Source organism: Ictidomys tridecemlineatus, chromosome 2 (assembly GCF_052094955.1).
Source record: "Ictidomys tridecemlineatus isolate mIctTri1 chromosome 2, mIctTri1.hap1, whole genome shotgun sequence".
NCBI classification, from domain to species: Eukaryota; Metazoa; Chordata; class Mammalia; order Rodentia; family Sciuridae; genus Ictidomys; species Ictidomys tridecemlineatus.
In genome coordinates, this window is record NC_135478.1 from 191,490,866 (window position 1) to 191,512,361 (window position 21,496).

The window sequence follows — 21,496 nt, forward strand, 5'->3', positions numbered from 1 at the left end:
ACTTCAAGATCTGAAAGCATCATTTAATGAAAATAATTGCAATGTAAAATTCAAGATTTGAAATAAAAAGTAAAGTTAAAAATGGTGAGAAGGAAGACATTAAAGAAAAAAAAGAGGAACAAATGCCATACTCTATTACAGTTTTATTCTTCTCTGATAACTAAACAAATTTCTTGTGAAAGATTTTGTAAATGAAATATTTCAAACTTTCAGAAGAGCATCTTAAAGGAAAACATATTCAATGCTACTTGGTAAAGCTTGGTAAGGAAGACTTTATCAAGGAACATTGTGTAGGTATAGGGCTCACAACAGTGGGATTTTGCAGTGGTAGAAAGAGCTTGGTTGTAACTCTGAATACAGGATGGACAAGTTGGAATTTATAGGCAAGGAACAAGGTGGGAATAAACAGATGGACAATGACTAAGAGGAAACATCAAAGGTAAAGAAGTTTCTGGCTAAACCAACATAAGAAAATTATTGTTGAAGACAACCCAGGGAAATTGGGCATCACCTGGGGAATAATGGAGGACAAGGAGCCCAGTCAGGCCATCATGGGTGATGAGATATTAAAGGTAAGGGGTTCTTTCTAAATTGACTTGGCTGATGTCTTTGCTAAAACTGGATTTTACAAGGTAGTACACAAATGGGCTTAAGAGAAGGTTCAGAAGCCTGACTTGAGTTTGGTCAAGCAGAGAGTCTTTGCCATTCCTAACACCAAGATTGAACACACTTTGCCATATTTTCTTCCTATTTCTTTCTCTTTCCCCTTATTGGAATAAATTAAGAGCAGGGGTTATAGCTCAGTGACACAGCATGTGCATACTCTTCAGGAGGCCCTGGCTGTGATCCCTAGCACCAAAATCAACAACGAACAAAGCCAACAAAAACGAAATAAAACATTCAAAGACACAGCTGTCATGTCACTTTGTACCCCTCCTCCATGCCGTTTGCTCACCTTCCTCTCTAATTTCCACCACAACCCTGAAATGGATCATGCCTGTTGTTTCCATGGTTACCAAATATGTTTTCATCATTTAGTAAAGTAGAAAACTGATTTATGTGCTTTAAGATTCTACAGAATGTATCATGATTTACTTATCATTTTAAAACAATATTGAATGGAAAATGCAAATTACAGAATTATGGAAATCCTATGGCACTTAAAATGTAAGAACTTGATTTATCTGTAGTAACGTGAATGAATCTTAAAAACATATTATGCAGTATAAACATTGGTTTTGTAATAATCTAGTGTTGACATATATAAATCAAATTTAATAACTCTTGCAGCTGTGTGGTTTGATGGCATATAAATATACAATTTATCCATTTTTGATTGAAGGGTATTTAGCTTGTTTCCAGCTATTTCCTATTATAAGTAATGATATAATGGACAACTTTGTACTTGTCTCTGTGCACTTGTATAAAAGACTCTCTAGGGTATATGCTGAGTGGAAGAAATGCTGGCTTATTGATTAGATACATTTTCAACTGCTACAGGTATTTTCAAATTATGTTCGAACTTACATCATTTTATATCAGCAAAATATAAGATATTTACTCACACCCTTAAAATTCTTTGTGTTGTTAGACTTTTAGAATTACTGAAGACATTTCCCTCCCTGATAATGAGTTTGCACATCTTTTTATATATTTAATTAGCATGAATGTTTATTCCTATATAATTCATATATATATATATATATATATATATATATATATATGAACAAGCTATGCACATTCACATGTTCAGATATATGAATTTAGGTGTGTGTTTTTTCATGTTGGATATAGGAGTTTTTCTCCAAATTTATCCATTACATATTTTGAAAATATTTTTCTGCTCTCCATGTTCTGTCTTCTCACTGATCATTTCTATTAAGTCTAATTTTTTTTTGTCAAAAATCTTCATTATAATTTGTGCTTTTTTCTTGTTTGGTAAATTATCTATAACCTAAAATCATAGATATGCTCTATATTTTCTTCTAGATGATTTGGGATTTACATATTTAGGTATTTAAATAGGGAGACCATAGAATTATACCTTAATAATAAGAAACAGAAAAGAAGCACCCTTAGAATTATTTGTTAGTATAAATGGAATTGAACCATGAAACGTGATAATGATGATATTGAGTTAAATAACACTTTTGACTATTGACACATGATTTTTCCTCTTTGCTAATCACTATCAAATGGGTCTTAGAAATATTTAATCATTTAAACATCTATTTTCTAAATCAAACTAAATGTCCTATAAGATTATTCAACTTTAATATAAATTTGTCTTGTAAAAGTTCATTGTATTTTATTCAAAGTCATTTGGAAATTTTTAAAACAATGTTTTACATAAGGAATGCAAAACCAATTCATTTTTTGAGAATCTGCATAAACTGAAACTATTGAAAACTGCTTGCAAACAATTCTTTATAAAATCTTCAGGACCACAGCAAATGAATCCTCAAATCACACACAAAATTTAATTTGACAGATCTCTAATGATCTCAATTTATATGATGAATGTTTGGCTCTCCCTAGAAGGTGATACCATTTTCACACATACACACAAAACCTAATAAACCTTTCTTATTTTATGTTCAAAGGGAAATTACATAATTTGGGGTTGCTTGTCTTTGAAGGTTGGGCAAAAATTATACTGCACAATGGTCTAGATATGCTAGACTTTAAAATTTGCCTGTTTGTTTTATGGTCTTATTCTTTAAAAATTTAACTTTTTATAATTTTCATTAAAATAATAATTGTACACATCTATGAGGTACAGAGTGATGTTTTAATACATTTATAAAATATTTAATGATTAAATCAGAGTGATTAGCATTTTCATCTTATCATTTTTGATGTTTGAAGACTTCAGGTTTCTCTCTTCTCTCTTTTATAGTAGCCTTCTATAAATTATAATCAGTCCAATGTGCTGTAGAACATTAAAGCTTATTCCTTCTAACTGTAGTTTTGTGCCTATTATTCAACCTCAATACATGCCTTTTTTTCCTAGTTTGTGATTACTGATTTTATTTAATAATTTCATACCAAATCATTTTTTTCTCCTTCAGTTTGCTCAATTGATTCCTATATTTTCCTAGGAAATATATTTTTTCTGAAATTTAATTTGAAATCCAAAATTTTAAATTTACTGACATAATATTATTGATTTTATTCTAATATTTTAAAAACTACTATATATAATTACATTCCTGTTTTATAAATATTGTTTGTGTTTTCTGATTTTTAATAGGCTTTTTATGATTTATCTGCTGTAATAATCAGTGCATGTAATCAATTTTTAAAATTCTTTTCATCTTCTTTATGTACAAGTCATTAATTAGCAATGTTTGAGTTTGTAAATTTATGCAAAGTTTTCTAGTTTATATTTTTCATATTGATTTCAACACCATCGAATGCACACTGTAAACTATAGGTGCCAATAATAGAAACAACAGTTTTAAAATAGATTTGCTCAATTCTGTCCTTCTGGATGTATAAGTTTTTTCAAGTTGACCTATGAACCACGCTGCATGGCCTCACAGAGACCAGATCACTCAGATTCTGTTTGAGAAATAGGAGTTATGTTACATAATGGAATGATATTCATGACATTTATATTACATGTCTTTGCACTCAAAGGATTTTTAAAAAGATTAATTCTACCAGGTAAGATCACTTTTCCCTTTCCTTTAGCCATCTTGAACTTCAGTCTGACCCAGTGACCTTTCTCTGAGGATCTCTTTAGTGTGACAGGATATCTGTATTTCCTTGTCAAAGCACAGACCACAGAAATGTTCAGTTCTTTAGCAATATTTGAACTTTAGACCAGTTTCATATTTGGGCCAATACAACAAATTTCTCCAGCTGCATAAATACTCCTCCAAACCAGCCTTGACCCAACCTTTGTTTATTCCTTTCTTTCCCTCAAGATTGTCTGCCTGTTTGCTACAATTTTTTTTTCATTGTTTTGTGTGTACCAGGCTTTATGGTAGACAGAGGGAATACAGCAGGAAACAGGCAAGTATGAATGCTGCTCTCTGCTCTTAAGAAGCTTCAGTCTAGGCAAGAAAGCAGATCACACAAGCACACATACACACCACACACACGCCTGGCCAACACAAATTGGCTATGATTTAGCATTGCAATAAATGTGATGGAGACAGTAGAGAAGACATGGTGACCCTTCTAAGGGGACAGGGCAAAAGAAACTAACAATGATGCCTCGAATTTTTGAAATCACCTGAATCAGAAGAATCTGTTAATGCTTTGTCATTTTCTGCAAGCACAGATTTATGAAAGCATATTCTGGAATCTGTTGAATTCACATTCTGTTTCCACTTTTTATCTACTTACATTGGGTATATTTCTTAACCTCTGTAAATGGGTTACTCCATAAAAACAGCAAATAATAATGACACCCACTTCATAAGATAAAATGCAATAATCCAAGTGAGGTAATAAATTATTGGTTCATAGTAAACACTCAGTAAATGTTGGCTTCTATCTGGTAAATTCTATTCTTTCTACTCTATCATTTTGCAAACTCCCATAGCAGCTCTCGAATTTCTTGTGTGTGAACTATTTCTCAACTACTCTTTTCCCTTTGCTTACCTCCATGTATAAAAGTCCCTGACAAGATGGTTTGTCCCCAGGTGGGCAAGGCCAGGAGGAATCCATGGACCCAAATGTGGTGCCATAATTACCTGAAGTTTTACCAGAATCTTTTGTTTGCCTGTGGAAAATTTTTTACTTTTATTACTGATTGATTCAGTGCTTCTTAACTCTCTCTGCATACTATAATAACTTGAAGGGTTTTAAAATATTACAAACATCAATCCTTAGTAGATCAATAAATTCAGAAGCCTATGGGTCAGGCTTCAGTCTTTGTATTTTTTAAAAGTTACCTATGTAATTCTAACCTGCATCTGAGATTTTAAACAAATTATTACATTACACACAGTTTTTATGGACATTAGTCAGAGAAGACCAAATATACACCTACCATAACAATAAACATAAAATCTATTAGTGGGGTTATAAAAACCTTTCATCTTGAAGACAATGTTTCAAATAGAGCTACTTGTAAAATAAAGATAAAACAAATGAACAAACCCCACAACATGATAGCATTTAACATTTGAAGAATTCACTTTATTTTGAAAAGCAAAAAAGAGTAGGGATGGTGATTTGAATTTCAGGGGACTTAGAGCTTAATATACAGTAGTTTATGTGTCAAATCAAAAACAAAATAATAAAAATTCTAGCAAATTAGAATTTGAAGCAGAAAAATCATTAAATGGAACACAGAATGTAATTTTACCTTAGTAAAAGTCATAATCCCCCATGATGATATAACAATTATGAGTCACAGTTTCAAAATACAGAAGGCAAAAGATATGTGGAATATGAGAGTAATTTACAGAAAGAAAATCACTGTAGGAGATTTTAAAAACATCTTTTTTTCTCTTGACAGATCAAGGATATTGAAAAGAAATGACAGAGTATCTGAGTAATACTGTTACTAATGTTGAGTTAATAAATATATATTAGTCATATACATGTGCCAGAAGTATTTTTGGAAGGAAATATAAATTATGTAATAAATTGAAAATTTGGATTTGGGCCACAAATATGACAGATTTAGAAAGAGAAAATAAGAAATAGGATGGGGAGAATTAAAAAAAAGAAGTGAGCTAATGTTCCCTTTACAGATAGTAGTTATTAGATGTTCTTTAATTCTTTTAAAATTTATCCTATTTTGTTTACTCTTTCCTCTTTGTATTGAAAACAGTAAATCTTTATTACATAAAAGTATAAATTAAAATAATTTTTACAAGAATGAAGTGATTCAGAACCTTACCACACAAATAATCATACTACATGTATTACTAGCAAAAAGATATAAAAAACTTGGTTGGCTCCTCTTATAAAACCATTAGGAAAACCTGCAGAATATATAAAACTAGGTTTATTAAATTTACTATGGAAAACATTTTGACACAGCTTCACTGTGTCTCAAATGGGAAAGCCTGGGAAGGGTGCCTGTGGAATTTCAGGAACGGAAGATAGTTATGGATGGTTATATGGCATAAGATAGCAATCATATTCAGGGCAGGGACTTGTGAGCTGTATAAACTAGGTGATTTGCTGAAATAGTCAGTAGTTTTGGGTACATGTGGATCTATATGGTCACTTGTTGCTTGGCTTGAAATGTAAGTTCTAAGATTTTTGTTTAAACATTTATTTTAGCTTAGATTGTTTGTGTTGCCGGTAACAGTTTGATATAGTTTCTCTCTTTGCATGCCACAGTGTTTTCTCTTTTAGGTGGTGATTTCATTATTAATTAACCTCTTCACACACACAAAAAAAATTGTGACCATACAATATTCCAAGTTATTTACCAAGTTATTTTATCATTGAACATGTAGACGACTTTCATTTTGGTAATGTTAGATATTGTTTATATTTTTGAATATGTTAGTGAGCACTTGCCAATTATTTTCTTAAGATAAATTGCTAGAAGTGGTATTGCTAAATCAGAGAATTAAAAAAAGGGAATTTTTCAAAAAATTGTTTTGAGGAAAATGATCAAAGTACTGGTCAGAGAATATATACCAGCTGAACATGGATGGAGTTTTGTTTTCCCTCAATCTAGTCACGATCCATTCACCAAATATTTATTGAGTGCCTATTGTGTATCAGGTAGTACATAATGCTTGTGTGTGAGATTTACATGATAAAGATTTTTATGATTCATGATAGTACAGGAAGTATATGCCCCTTCTGTATGGTGACTCTGTGGAGCAGAATAGGAAATTCCTGGTACCTCTAATACTTGGGTAGGGCCATGTGTTGATAATTTCTTGATTATATAATGGGATTATGTATATTAATTGTTCAGTTTTCTGAGAGTTCCTGGAAATACTCTGACACTGACCCCAAGATTAGAAAAAGAATCCTTAATATTTTGGGGGATTGGGGTTCTGGTTATTGAACTCAGGATCAACCAGATGCTAAGTACATGCTCTACCTCTGGGCTATGCCTTCAGGCCATTATGTCTATCACGTTTTCAATCAAATAGTTGATTGACATTGTTGTCTTTATTTGTTCTTTTTATTTTCAGAGGAAATAAAAGAGACAAACTATGTCTATGGCTTTGAATGAATGAGAGAAATGAACTTGAATTTAAGTGTTTTCTTCCCTACTTTTTCTTTCTTTCTTTTTTGGGGGGGGAGTGGGTGGGTACTGAGGATTGATCCCACAGATGCTTTACCACAGAGCTACCTCCCCAGCCCTTTATTTATTTATTTTTATTTTTGAGACAGGGTCTTGCTAAGTTGCTTCAGGCCTTGCTAAATTGCTGAGGTTGTCCTGGAACTTGTGATCCTCCTGCCTCAACCTCTGGAGCCACTGGGATTATGGGCTTGTGTCACCAGGCCTAGCTCCTCTCTACTTTCAGATTAATATTTAAAGTTACTTATCCAAATGTGAATATTTTTTTTACTGTGAGTTTTAAATTAAATAAAGAAGTAATCAAAATCCTTCTGTTGTGCAAAAATGATTATTATTGGCACTTGAGACTAAATTTAGAATTTTATTATCTTCAAGCATGCAGATCACCTTAAAGCTCCTATTCTTCTTATGTCTTTGTCAACTTAAAGTAAACAGGTTCTGAAATGACTTTAGGTGTAATTTTCACATCTTGAAAACACAATGACCAAGGAAAACAAACAAATTATCCTTCCCCACTCACATAAACAAACAAATAGCAAACAATAACAGAGGGTGAAACAAAATTTCAATACTCAAGAAGGGAATTATCATAAAAACCTTGATATATGTTTTTCAAATCACCACCATCACCAATGAAAATCTTTCAATCATAATAGTCATAAAAGTTGCAGCTTTTCTTAAAACATTAGCAGCATTAACTTCTCTAAAATCTTGTCCTTCCTTTCTCACTGTATATATTCTTTTATTTTGGACTACCATAATATTTGTTTCAAGAAAGCCAAACTTTGAAATTTTTATGAGGTACTCTGAAAAGATCTTTGATTCATGATCCAAAATTCTAGCATTCTCACATTGCATTTGGGTAAAACCATAGTACACCCTACATGTGCCCAGTTGGTTGCGGAGTACCTCTCTAACATATCACTGCATCTCTCCACTATGCTTTGTATACAAGGGACATTTTACATTTATTGCTGAAAGTGGTCATGGACTGTAGCAATATTCACATTAGCCAAGATGTAAGATTGACATTAACTATGCATCAATAAGTGGTTTATGTACACACTGGGATGCTATTCAGCCTCACAAAAAAGGAGGATATTTGGTCATTTTGAAGCCAGCATTAAAGATCTGCAGTCAATATAGACAGGAAAATCAGGTCAGATCTATCAGGGAGGCCAATTTGTGTCTGGGAAGTTGGAGAAGGATAGAAATGTTCTCCACCCTTATCAAGATAACCTGCCCCTGCTCCATCCTGTTGCTAAGGTAACCAGTCCCAGGGACTGTCCCTCCCTACAGGGAGCTGTAAAAGTGGTTAATTAAAGCATTCTGGGCTGTTTCCTGCCCAGATCACTCCATTTGGCCTTTTCCCCTTCCATCTGCTTCTCACCTTTTGACCATCCCACCTGAGCATCTCCTGGACCTAGTCACCTTTGCAGGAAGGAGAGAGATAAGGAAAAAAGAGAGCAGGAGAACAAAAGAAGCCTAGGACATTAAAAAAAAAAAAGGGCAGAATGCTCTCACTTCTTGAGATACCAGGATACCAGCTATGGCTCCCTTCTACCACCCAGGAGAAATCTATGTTACCCCTTTTTATATAAACCTGCTTTATTTAATTCTTTATTAATTCTTTATTTAAGTAATCCTGCTTTATTTATGCTTGCCTCAGTGAGCTTCTCTAATGTTATACTTCAACATGTGAGGAAGCAGAACTCCTTACTAGTAACTGGTGGTATCAATTTGTGACAACATGGACGAATCAGATAACACTAACTGAAATTAGCTAGATACACAAAGACAAATGAGGCAAGATCCTACACATGCAATCTAAAATAATCTATCTCTTAGAAGCAGAGTTCCCAGGATCTGAAGAAGGTTTGGGAAGATGTTGGTCAAAGAAAAGAAAATTTCAGTTAGATTGAATAAGTTGAAGAGATCTATTGTACAATATTTTGATTATATTCTATAACAAAAGTACTAATTGCAGATTTTAAGGGTTCTTACCACAAAAATAAGATAGTGCATTGAGTTATGTATCCCCAATATTTATTTCAAAACATCATGTTGTACATGATAATAGATCTAATTTTTAATTGTTTATTAAAAGAGAATTTAAAAAATAAAAAAAATAGTAAGTAATGAATCTGCTACCAAAAGAAAATAGCATGGGGTTGTTTCCATTAATAGAAAAATGCATGGAATTTTAAAGAGATGATAATGTTATTACTAGGCAACCTTTATTCCTTAAGTTTGCTCCTATATTTCTATTTGTCTGTAAGTTTTAGTGTAGGCAATATACTTCTCAACTCTTCATGAGATAATGTATATTCACATGAGAAACTAAAGATAAAAAATTGATCCTTTCGTTTTTTAATATTTTATTTGTAAAATGAACCAATATACCAGGACAACTGTGTACAAGGCTAGGTTTTACATTTATATATCACATGTGGTTGAAAATTGTCCATTACAGATGTTGGTATTGAAATGAGAGGTTTCAGATGATAGCAAGAGGTGGTTAAAGGAGGCTTCCTTAAGAAAATGAGGTCTGAGGAATAGACAGGATTTGTCCAAGAAGGAACAAAACAGGTACAAATGTGCTTGTTCACAGGTGAAGAAACCAGTTTAGCCAGATTTAGCTATGATTCTTTTCAGCACAGTGAAAACAGAATAAAAGAGGTTAAAATAATGTCATATGGTTGCTACCTCTGAAAAAACATAATTGTACATATTGTTTCTATCATTCAATTAAATATTTTGTTCCTATAGGGTAGATCATTGGGTTAGGTAAAAGGGGATATTTGGGAAACAATGTTGAGAAAATGATAAGAAATTTGTTTCACAGAATCCAGATGGCATTTAGAACAGGCATTCTAACATTACTCTATAGAAAAAGTATTTATTAAGAAATAGTTGCATAGAGCAGATTTCCAGAAGGAACAAAAAATGTATTAGAGGGCTGGGGATGTGGCTCAAGTGGTAGCGTGCTGGCCTGGCATGCGTGCGGCCCGGGTTCAATCCTCAGCACCACATACAAAGATGTTGTGTTTGCCGAAAAGCTAAAAAATAAACATTAAAAAATTCTCTCTCTCTCTCTCTCTCTCTCTCTCTCTCTCTCTCTCTCTCTCTCTCTCTCAAAATGTATTAGAGTCCCAAATAATGATTTTAATAGGGATATTTTGTCATTTTTAGTCAAGCCATGCAAATGATTTCTAACAATTTATTCTCAGCTCTAAATAACCCAAAGTTGCTCTCAGTTACTGATTTGTATAGTGTGAATTATGCTCACAAACATCCATAAGTTTTCCTCTAGGGTAGCTCTCTGGACAAATAATTATTTTTTAATCTTTGATTGTTCAGCTTCTATATATTCTCATTCTTCCACTCACGTTATCTCAAAACATAGAGGACCATTCTCTTTCTATCACTAAACTAGCTGTTTCTGTTATGATCAGTAACATTTTCTTTCTTTTATAACATTTTAAAGCTTTTGAAAACCAAAAGCTACTGTAAACAAATGCCTATTCCACAGTTAGTGGGTGTGAGGATGAGAAGAGAGAGGAAGGGCCTAGGAAATATATCTCTGCTGCTAAAGCAGAAATGGTCCAGATGCTTCAACAATAAAGCAACAGTTCAGTTCTCTTCCAGCTTTACTTATTAAGATCGTTTCCTTTTCCTATAAATAAGAGCAAGAATAGAATTATAAATTACAAAAGGAATGGAGCTACCAATTGCCCATGTTATAAATGAATGTAATTTATAGTGTTATTTCAGAAGGAATTTGTTCTGGCTTTCTTCAGCAATACAAATATACTCTACATCAGGTGTCATTTTTTTTTATATTACAATGACTGACTAGGCTATTGTGGATTTATCATAAGAAAAATCATTTTAAATGACAGCATAAGAGCTATTGGGATATGACCTGAGAGGTTAGTAGGCCATGGGCTAATTTCTTATGGGAAAGAGATGCTTTGCATTTTCATTCACCTGGAAAGAAGGGTCAGAGTAATTGGACAAGTCTGAAATTCCTGAACTTTGCAAGGGGCACAGGTGAAAATATAACTGGTGAAAATTGGAGGCTAATTATCTTTAAGCTATGAAATAGGGACCACATATATTCTTCTGCATAAAGTGAGAATTTGAAAACAATTCAATGGTGTTGATAGTAAATAGAAGTTTTTGAAATTCTAAAAATTTCAGACTATGCTGATTTGAATGACAATTTCTACTTTGGGAAATGTTTTGGTAAGACAATAAACTAATAAATTAAATATCTAAAAATATACTTGCTTTAGTAAGACTCTTCAGCTATTGGTAATTTAGTGATTTCTGCATGAATAAACTATGTAAATTAGTACCACTTTCATAGTCTAAATTATAGATTACTTACTACACTTAACAAAGCAAAAAAATATTTTGTGTGACCACTCTTCAGAATATTTTATAGACAAGAAAAAAATACAAAATTTTTCATTTAATTTTGACCCCAAATATCACTTACTGAGACATTAGATATATATATTTAAATTATTTTTTAGTTGTTGATGGACCTTTATTTTATTTATTCATATGTGGTGCTGAGAATCAAACTAAGTGCCTCAAATATGCTAGGCAAGCGCACTTCCACTGAGTTACAATCTCAGCCCATTATTAGATTTTTTTTTAAGAATGTGGGGAAGTGAACTTTGTAGCATAGTGCAAGGAAGAAATTAGCAGCAGCTTTTGAATTCTGATCAAGATGGTCATCTCCAGTGTGCAGATAGATTAGGAAAGCTTTTAAGAATCAGTGCTCCATTTATCATGACAGAGAGGAAAAAAAAAGTTGACACATAAATATACCAAAATTAATTTAAGTTTTAAAATTACATCTCTTTTATGATGAGAGTACAAAGAAATGTACTTTGAGATAAATTGGCTTGGAAGTGAATAATTTAGGTCAGTTATTAACTTTATCTTGCACCCATCAAAGCAATGATGTATCATTTTCGAAATCAAAATCTGGAACTCTAAAGCCTTCCAAGTATATTATGTATTGCCTCCTCAGTTGGAATCCTTCTCTCTGAAAATTTCCCTGTGATATTTATTGTATTTTTTCACATTCACACAATTAAAATATTATCCATACAGCATAAATAAAATCTGAGGCTGGAAAGATTAATGTGCAAAGAGAATCAGCAATTGAAAGGAGGTGGCAGTGGATGTATTATACTATTGCATAATCAGATAGCAAGTATTAATATTGCTTCCGGGTTCATCATGCAAGGAAGACTCTGCCCTGAAGGTAAATGAACCAAAATTCTTAAAAAAAAATAGTGAACTAGTGAACGTCAATATTCTCAGCCTAAATGGCTTACTTTGCATTATAAAAACAAGTCATCTGATTGTGCCACCTCTTCATCTGGTTTACTGATATGTAAAATCTATATAAATGCTATTTTTGCTATTCCTCATCTCTCTTATTGATTGGATGTGATATGATTAATTTGGGGAGGCTTCAGCATAATCATTAGACCTTCACCTCCAGCCTGTCAATACACATCTGCCTCAGTTCCTGACCCTCATTTTTATCATTCAGCATTAAATCACAACTGTGCTGCAAGTTTTGTTCTGATTTTCTTCCTTAGTTTGGTTACAGATTCTTTATTTTATTCCTTTGTAGTTCTGCTCAGAAGTTTTGAGTTCTTAAACTACTCTGCATAATTCTAATTTTATTTCATATATGGAATTTTAAAACAAACCTGTATGATACCATAATGAATTCTAAACTCATTAGCATTGCTGTCCTTTCATAACAACTCTCATTTTATGCTATTTTCACAATGTTTCTGCCTCATCCAGGAAAAAAGAGCAGTAACTAAATGAATATGCAAAATCAACAATTTTCCTATAAATACTGCATGAGTTAATTTAAGTCTTGCTTAAAATGTGTAGAACACATCCAACAGGTGACATGAGTTGATTATCATTGGTGTATAAAAGCATGCTAATAATTTTTAATAGTGTCAATAAAAACAGACAAAGAATAATCATAGTAATTGACAAAAGAAATACAAAAGCTGGTAAAAATATGTTCAAATGTGCTATTTGGTGAGAATTGTCTAGATAGGCAATCTAATGCATTGCTTATGGAAATAGAAATTGGCATAAATGCTTTCAAGGGGGATTTGAAAAATTCAACTTTAAAACTTAAAAACAACCATAAAAATTTGATACAATAACTCAAGTTATGGATTTTTTTTGTTTAAAAAAAACATGAATGTATACAAGATCTCTGTACAAAGAAAACAGAAAAATGCCAAAGTCTAAATACCCAAAAGGGTGCAGAATGAATAAATAATATTGAAAAATATTGAAATGTAGCCTAGAAGAACAGTGGATTAGGCACTAGAATTAGGTTGCTTGAATTCCGGTCATAGATTCTGACTTATGATCTCTCCAGCTTCCCTAATTAATTTAAACTCTCTGTACCTTAGTTTTCTCATTTCGGGAATGTGGGTAATAATAATACCTAACTAAAAATATTGAAGACATTCAATTATATAATACTACAAGCATTTGGAACATTGTCTAGTATATAGGAGCACTCAATAAAATGTAGTTATTATTTGATGATCTATTATATACTCATAAAACCAGGTTGTTAAATGTTGGTAATATGAAAATTATGAACATTATATATGAATAAGCATGTGTAAATAACATTTCAATTATAAAGTCAATATTTTTAAACTATCTCCTAATGATTTCCCCCTTTTTAGTAGTTCAGTTTCTTTTCTACAGCCCCTGTTTATCTGCAGCTTCAGGAAACAGGAGACTGAAGGTCACCTGGGGAAAGAAGAGCAGAGAAATGAATTCCAGGTACTGTAGTTTAGTTAAGTAACACCAATCCCCCAATAACATGTTTTAAATTTCAATCACCATAGCATAATTAGCTATGGATAATTACATAAAACAGCAGCTCTACTACTAGTTCTTAAGTCTACAAATCTTATATAACAGTAGTACATTGTTATGGTTTGCATATAAGATATCCCTTAAAATCTCCTGTGTTAATTCAGAAATATTCAGAGGGGAATTGACTGGATTATGGGAGCTGTAAGGCATTAAATCTATCCTAGTTTGAATGAACTGTAGACAGGTGGGGTGTGGTTAGTGGAGATAGATCTCTGGGACTGTGCCCTGGAAGGTTCATCTTCCCTTCAGTATCATCTTTCTGTTTCCCAGCCACTATCAGGTGAACAGTGCTCCTCCCCATACCCCCTGCCATGATGTTCTACCTCACTGTGTGCCCAAAGAGATGGAGTTGGCTGACCAAGCACTTAACCTCTGAAACCACTAGCCCAAACGAAACTTTTCTTCCATCTGAATTTTTCATGTCAGGTGTTTTGGTCACATTGACAAAAAGTTGACTAACATATTCATTACCAATCACATCCTTGAAAGCCTGACAGGGATTGGGCATTGTGCAACTGCTACCTCATGTGCAGATAGCAACATGCAGCTGTATGTTCTGCCTGGGGATAAATTCATCTAATATTTTACAGAAATGTATAATAAAAAGGTGAAACTGCCCAGCAAAGATAAAAATGAAGTTTTAAAAAACAAGCAAACAAACAAACAAAAAAGATATTTCTGGAAGTTAAATATCTTATTTGAAAGTGAATGGAGTTATAGAAGCAGGGCCTGACTATGGGTACATTAACACAGCTACCATGTTGACACTGCAAGAGAATCTAGGTACCAGCTATGGGAACAGAGTTAAATTGACTTTACCAACACAAAAGAGGAAAGTGGTTTTCACATAAAGGATAAAGCTGTCCCAGAGAAATTGATATCAGCAAAAGCCTTTACATGAAAAGGACTATTGAGGATATTTCATGACATTGAAGATCAAAAGGAGAAATGTTGACACTGTTCCAAACTTAGTAAGGAATATACAACTTTGAAAGAATAGTAAAGATTCTCAGTAATCATAAGTTATATAAGGAAAAGAAGACAATCTGTTCAAACTACTCAATTTTTTTACAAAGAAATAAAATAATTCTTAATGTTTCTAACATTTTCAAATATGCTGTGTTAAATAAACAACAGCTTTACTGTTCTTGTCATCTTCTATGCATTTATAATCCAAAATCAGAACAGTTAAAGTTTTTGATATACATTTGTGTAGGCGAAGAAACTAGCCACAGTGGGGGCATACCTGTAATCCCAGTGACTCTAAAGGTGAAGACAGGAGGATCTCAAGTTCAAGGCCTGGCTGGGCATCCTGCTGAGACCCTGTCTCAAAAATTTAAAAATAAATTCGAAAGAGTTGGGGATGTAGCCCAGTAGTGAAGTATGCTTGGTTTCAAATCTCTCCCTAAAAAGAAAGGGTCAAAGAGCAAAATAGTTTTCCCTTTGATTCTTAATATTGCTTTGTGTGATTTGGGTTTGCCTAGTAATTTTATGGTACCATACATGTATGCAAAGTGAGGAATGTTTGTATACGATATAAAGGCAGTAAGGGAGAAAAGGGTAGAGAGATGCTCTTCTAAGCAGAATTGAGGAAGAGAAGCAACTAAGACTCTATTATTTCATAGGAGTATTCTGCACCACACAAGGATTGGTGTTGAAACCATCAGAAATATTTGGGAAAATTCTAGAGCCTAGAGGGAGATTGCTCTTTATTTCTCAGGACATATATAAGAAAAAGCCAAGCCTTTGAGAGAAAATATCAGCCAATAGGAGTTTAAGGAGCAGTTAAGAGATAGTGGGATTGCATAAGGACATCTAGTGGAAGAGGTCTAGAATTTGTTAGGTGACCCAGTGGAAGACAATATTTGTCTTGTTGCTCAAGACAGGGGTGGAAAACCAGATGGTGGATGTGGTTGTATAGTAGCACCCCCTTTCTCCACAGAAAAGTCTTAACTGGTCTTCTCCAGAAATCTTCACCACGGCTGATTTTAAGACTGTCATCAAAAGAGTCTCTACAAAAGAGTTCAATCTAGATAAACTTTCTATTTTCATGTTGCCCTATTTTACTGGGCCACTGGCTGGGAAGAAATCAGCATTCCAGGTGCTGGTCACCTTCTTACCTGTTTTTCACAAACATGTTTCCAGTATAGTAGTTTGTAGAAATATGTAAAGAAGGCCTCTGGATTTGAGCTGGGGCTTCACAGAGATGTCTACATTTCTAAGGTAAGAGAAGTTACCAATTGGGCTCCATGGTAACAGCTGGCAGGGGGAGGAAAGAAAAGGGAGAAGAAGCTCTCCCCTTCTCGGGTGTTGTCCTTGAAGGGTTAACTTGCCCAGAACAGTGAAATAAAAAAACTGCTTTTATGTGAACTTCTGAATACTGTGAACTTCTGAGCCCCTTTCCTTACATGCTGGGTATAAAATTCTGAAACTACCTGAACTTGGGGTTCAGGGGATTGATTGATTACAGCAAAAGCTTTGTCCTCTGAATCTGGCTGCAGCCAAATAAAACTGTTTCCTGCTATCTTCAGTGCCTAGCCTGATCTGTCCCTACAATAGTTGTACTAGAGCTAGTAGATGGATCAAGTACCAAACTGATTAACTTTCTGGGAAGAGAGATTCAAGTGTGTCCTACAAGTGGCCAGGAGGGCAGTCTAGGAATTGTGTTAGCTGCTGTGCACTAGGTACTTGCAGGAGAAATGAGCTATCCTTCAACTGAAAGTTGGAGGAAGCCACTGTAAGCAGGAAAAATTTTCACAATTTCATCTACTACACACACAAAAATAGGTAACATTTACTCCTGAGCTCAAAAACTACCTTAGGTGTACACCTCAGCAGCTTCAGAGGCTGAGGCAGGAGGATTGTGAGTTCAAAGCCAGCATCAGCAATTTTAGCTAGGACACAAGCAACTTAGTGAAACTCTGTCTCCAGACAAAATATAAATAAGGGTTGTGGATGTGGTTCAGTGGTTAAGTGCCCCTGGGTTCAATCCCTGGTACCCCCCAAAACAAACAAATAAATAAAAAAACACCTTAGGATTAAGGGAGGGAAATATTTTAAGAGTGACTTAAATTTTGAACTGACTGAATATTTATCTGAGACATTTTTGATCCTGAATTGGGTGAGAAAAAGATTCGATTTTTGCATACCATAGGTTTAAATTTTGAACTCTCTAGGATCATCTATCTACAAAGACTGAAAATGTGATTCTTCTAAAAATTAACCTACGCTCCAAGCAATGAGATTCATACTGAACTGCAATTTCTTGATGTTGTTCTCTGTTTTCTAGATTTCCAGAGATAAGTGCATATTACTTTTTAGGAGGTGACATGTTTCTTACAGAATCAAGTAAGAACAAACAAGAAGTGAGTCTTGCAATTAGAACTGGGCCTTGGAAGAACTGAATAGAAGATATGAGATTGTTTCTTCTGGAAAAGATAAATAAGGTAAGGACAGTAATGTCTGTCTTATTTATCTAACACATTAATGTATTTGGACAATCAAGTGAGATAATCTAACAAGGTTTAGTGCCAGACAAAGTTTTAGGTTTATTATAGAACTACAGCATGAAAACAAAAATAGATATTGAAGTTGTCCAAATAAATTGATTTGTATAAATAGAAATGAGATAATTCATATAAAAGGAGAAATTGCAAGCAGCAAAGTCTACTCATTTTATCTTATTTCTTAGAAACATTGTTTTTCCAAATATGAGTCCAGGTTCTCCTGGACAACAAAGGCCAGTTAACATTTTTTTGTGGTAAAAGTATAAGCAACTTAAGACGTAGAAGTTTTCAGTCCTCCAAGACTATTGTATGGGAAGATTCTAAAGTATGCTATAATAGAGGGCGCTGCCCTGTGGATAGTTAGGCTAAGCACAGTGGAGATGGGCCAGTTGCTACATAATTACATCCCTGAAGCTGGGACTTCTGTTTCAGATAATTCTAGCACATGAAATGCAATATCATTAATGTCATTTCATGCTCAGATGAGAAAAGTACCGAGATTGCCTTGCTTAAGAGTGGCCAAAAAAAGAAAGGGAAAGAAAGTAAAACTTGCAAAACCAATGTTGCTATATTTTCCCTTAATTCTTCTAAATCTTATTTTACTTTCATGCTAAAACTAGACCAAATGTTACTGATTTTATTCCTCCTTTCATTCATACATCAAATTTTATGGAAGGTCTAAAACTAACATCCATAGTTAATTTATTACAGGTAATAAATTTGTTGCAGGTATATATGTGAAGTATATATATATATATATATATATATATATATACTTGTCTATCCTCATTTTTTGCTTGATTTTTAAAATACCTAAATAGAAGCAGTCTTGTTACAGATGTCTTTTCTTTATTGTAGTTTTATTTTCTTACTGTGGCAATGCATACACAACATTAAATTTACCAATTGTAAAATTCAGTGATATTTTGTACCATTCTAATGTGATAAGGTCATCACCACTTTCTAGTTCCAGAGCAATTTTATCACTCCAAACACTTTCCCCCCCCAAAAAAAAATGCTGAATAGTTTTATTTCAAGATAAATACTTAGTGAAAACAACAGTGCTTTATCAACATCTTGGGAGTATAAATGTTTTGTATTATTGACTATATCTTTGATTCAGCATTCCTTTAAACTTGAGAGGGATATCAAAATTAACTTTTCTTTAAAAAATATGCATTTCTATCAGATTATAGATTTAATACCTGTACATAATGAACAAATTAGTACAATAGAAGGTAGAAAAAACTATCCAAGATACTACTTTTCATGTTATTCTTTATGTTGTATCTTCAATTTAATAAAATTATTTAATATTACTTTAAAGCTATTAGCATACAATGAAATGAAAAAACAATTCCTAAAATATAGAGATCATATGTCAATACCATCTTTACACTGATAAATTTTGTTTTGGTATAAAATGCATACATAAATTTGAACATAGTTTTTTGTTAACATTTATTTAAACACATTACCATAGGATTATCATATATTAGCATACCATACATTTGATAACTATCATAAAGACAAAAGCAAAAATGGAGGCTTAATTATCACTGTTAAAAATGAGGGAAGAGATTTTTAAAAAAGATTATTTATTCATTATAGATATAGATAATATTGAGGTTCATTTTGACATAATTTTATAAGCCCAAAATGTAATTTGCTCCAATTCAATCCCCAGTGCTTCCATTTTCCCTTCCCTCCTTTCTCCCCCTATTCTCTCTGTTTTTATTCTATTGATCTTGTATTTGTTTACAGTTTATTTACAATTGGTCAGATTCATTCCTTCATTCTTCCCTTTGCCAGTCCTTCCCCTTCAGTCCCCTACTTCTAATTCACTGATGCCCCTTCTATTTTCATGGGATCCCCTGGCTTTTTTTTTTTTTTAAACTTTTGCTTTTTTCAGCCGTCTAGTTTCCACATAGGAGAGAAAACATCAGGCCCTTCACTTTTGGGGTCTCACTTATTTTACATAGCATGATGGTCTCCATTCTCATCCATGTCTGATCATAAGAAAACCTAGTTTTCTGTTAACATTTATTTAAACACATTACCATATCATTATCATACATTAGCTTACCATACTTTTGATAACTACTATAAAGAAAAATAAAAGCAAAAAAAACCCAATGAAGCTTAATTATCACTGTTAAAAATGAACAAAGGGATTTTTTAAAAATGTATTAGTTATATATATATATATCTCACATTTTCTTTATACCTTCATCTGTTGATGGGCATAAGCTGGTTCCGTAGCTTGGCTAGTGTGAATTGTGCTGCCATAAACATTGATGTGTCTGCATCATCCCTACACCATGCTGATTTTATATTTTTAAAAAATATACCAAGGAGTAGATCACTCTATACTGCCTTCCAGAGTGGTTGTACTAGTATGCAGTCCCACCAACAATATATGAGTGTTCCCTTTTACCCACATACTCAACAACATTTGTGTTTGTGCTCTTCATAATTGCCATTCTGACTGGAGTGAGATGAAAACTGGGTGTAGTTTTGATTTGCATTTCCCTGACTGCTAGAAATGTTGAACACTTTTTCATATATTTATTGATAATTTGTAATATTTCTTTCAAGAAGTGTCTCTTTAGTTATTTTATTTTCTTATTAAATGGGTTGTATGTCTTTATTTATTCTTTCTTTTTGGTGTAAAGGTTTTTATTTCTTTATATATTTTGGATATTAATTCCCTGAGGAGCAGGTGACAAAGATCTTCTCCCATTCTGTAGGGTCTCTCTTCTTACTTACTCTTAAATTTTTACTTTGCTCTTCAGAAGCATTTTAAATTGATGCCATTCCACTTATTGATTCTTGTTTTTATTTCTTGAGCGTTAGGACTCTTGTTAAGGAAGTTGATGCCCGTGCCAGTATATTGGAGTGTTGAGCTCACATACTCTTCTAACAGTTGCAGAGTTTCTGGTCTAGTGCCTATGTCTTTGATCCATTTTGGTTTGACTTTTATGTAAGGTCAGAGATAGGAATCAGTTTTCATTCTTCTACATATGGATAATAAGTTTTCTTAGAAACATTTGTTATCTTTGTACAATATATGGAAACTTTCTTGATTATCAAATGATTATATCTCTATAGTTTTGTCTCTATTCTATTCCATTATTTTCATGTCTATTTTCTTGCCAGTACCATGCTGTTTCTAATACTGTAATTCTGTAATATACTTTGAGGTTCAGTATTGTGATGCTTCCAGCATCACTGGGAAGAGATTTTCCTCCCTCCTTTCTTGTAATGCATTTACTCTAGAAAACTGTCATGGTAAATACTGTCTCCTCTCTTTAAACTATGTATAAATCCTTTAAAAAACAAGATAGGCTTTTTGTCAGCTTTATGACTTAGGAATGTCTTTTTCCAGTACGGTGAGCTATCTTTTAAAATAGCATCTATCGTCTCCTTTCTGTGGGAAATTGGGAGCTTTTCTGCTGGATATAGTCAATTAGAGAATGCAGAGGATCAACCCAACTTCCAGGTAAATTTAGCAGGAACTATGGTTGTGAGAAATTGTGCTGTGAAGGTATTTTGCTTGAGGATTCATTACTGTGTATCTTAAAACATTTATGTAATGGTTTGTATCTACTTGGCTACAAAAATGGGTCAGATTTCTTTCTCTTTTGGTAATCTCTTGTTAGATTGTCAGAAATGTGCATCACAGTCTAATGTTTATTCAATAATAAAAGTTTTTCTTCTACTACCTTGCTGAGAGTATTTCTGGGTTGAAAACTTTGTTTTAAGTTAGATTTCCCTAACACTATAAAATATTCCC

At 33.2% G+C, this 21,496-nt stretch overlaps 1 long non-coding RNA gene across 2 annotated transcripts in view; it reads left to right on the forward strand.

Moving 5' to 3' along the window:
* LOC120891863 (uncharacterized) overlaps positions 1-21,496 on the forward strand; it is a 54,873-nt gene that overhangs the window by 12,146 nt on the left and 21,231 nt on the right. Inside the window, exons 2-3 of one of the 2 annotated variants that reach the window (XR_013430267.1) lie at positions 13,999-14,098; positions 17,484-17,640. This is a non-coding gene — a long non-coding RNA (uncharacterized LOC120891863). The remainder of the gene's footprint in view (positions 1-13,998; positions 14,099-17,483; positions 17,641-21,496) is intronic. The other variant, XR_013430266.1, reaches the window with a different exon arrangement.